General features: G+C 53.9%; 1 protein-coding gene across 4 annotated transcripts in view; it reads right to left on the reverse strand.

Moving 5' to 3' along the window:
• Positions 1-600, reverse strand: part of ZCCHC6 (zinc finger, CCHC domain containing 6) — a 49,170-nt gene extending 48,570 nt beyond the window's left edge. For 3 of the 4 annotated variants that reach the window (XM_006759492.2, XM_015561159.1, XM_006759495.2), the window contains exon 1: positions 492-600. The gene's annotated coding sequence lies outside the window, so the exon portion shown is untranslated. The other variant, XM_006759490.2, reaches the window with a different exon arrangement.
• Between the last annotated feature and the right edge of the window lie 909 nt (positions 601-1,509).

Genomic DNA, 1,509 nt, shown 5'->3' on the forward strand with positions numbered 1-1,509 from the left:
GACGCTCCCCCGTCCTCCTTCTCCAACCCCAAACAAGTTTCGTTTTTGTCACAAACCGCAATTTCCCTTCTATGATCCCCATCGGATCGCCCCGCCCCCGATCTGCCTCAGTTTCCACCCTTTGGGACCGGAGGCGGAGAAAGAGGAAGCGTCCCCATACTCTCGGCCACGAAGCCACCCACCGCGGGTACCAGGAAGCAGGAAGTGACCTACCTCCCTGATGGGTTCCGAGGCCCCCCGGGCTGGCCTCCACCTCAACCCCTTCTTCTTCGGCCCTTGCACGGTCTGACAGAAAGTGGCGATACGGGCTCGAACCCGATAGCTCGGTCCCCGCTGGCCTGGCCCCTGGGACCGAGGCCAGCGGAGGATGAAGCCAACGTAACTGCTGGGCGGAGCCCGCCCTCCAGTCTGGGGACCGGGGAGCCTATCGGAGACTCACCCCGGAGGCGAGTCTGGGAGGGACGCGCGGAGAAGACGCTCGCAACACTCACCACCTCCGCGGCGCTCCTCCGCCTCCCTCGGTCCGGGCTGGGCTCCCTCTCTGTGTTGTCTTTCGGCCCCACTTCCGGCGCTCAGGGCTGGCTCATTGTGCGCGATTGGGAGACGAAAAAGGTCGTGGCGTCTGTGCCTCGTCCTTCTCGCCCAGGTCTCCTCTCTACCGGGGAGGCGGGGAGGCGTAGGAAGGAAACCTCTGTTTCTCCGAGGGAGATGCGGAGCCCGCGGTCGGCCGCCGCCGCTGCCGGGGTAGGCTCGGAAGCCCGGCTTGCCCCTGGAGGCTCCCGGTTGCCGGGTGTTGAGGTCTCAGTGTTCTTGCCATTTTCCTGGTCATTCCGAGAAGGCCTTGGTTGCCGGTCCTGTAGAAGTGCCCATCCTGTTTCAGCATCCGCTGCTCATCCAGCTCTCAGTATGGTGGAGGGAAAGGCTTTGCTTTTTTTCTTAGACTGTGTACGTATTAGTTTTACTTCAACAAAAACAACACAGAACGGTGTTTTTAAGAATATGTGTAATCTAAAAAGATGACCCAAGAGATGTGCTCGAATTTTTGAACGAAAATTGCACACCCGGAGCTGGCAAACACCCCAGAGCGATGAGAAAATGTGATAGTTTTGATAGCTCTGCTTTGAAACATTTAAACTTAAATTCATGAGATCCTGTGAGGCCTTGGTCTTAAAATAATGATGAGCCCATAAGTACTGGCTACTTCCAGGAACTGGTCTGGGGGCTTTACAAATATTAAGTCGTTTAATCCATGCCACATCCAAATGCTTTGGTTCTGAAAAATACATGGGAATCAAGCCAGTCACCTGTTTGACAGGCACACAGTGCCTTTAATAGAGTCCAAAGGGAGCTTGGTGATACATGATTACATTTATTAAGGGACAGTAGCGTTGCCTCAGCCAGTGGAGTAATTCTTGCACACAAGAACTGGTTTAGGAAAAGTTCTAGAGAAGCAATAGAAGATATATCTTTTTAAGGATTTTAAATATATTTTTTTACTTGCATTTTCTT

The sequence above is a fragment of the Myotis davidii genome, unplaced genomic scaffold, assembly GCF_000327345.1.
Source record: "Myotis davidii unplaced genomic scaffold, ASM32734v1 scaffold556, whole genome shotgun sequence".
NCBI classification, from domain to species: domain Eukaryota; kingdom Metazoa; phylum Chordata; class Mammalia; order Chiroptera; family Vespertilionidae; genus Myotis; species Myotis davidii.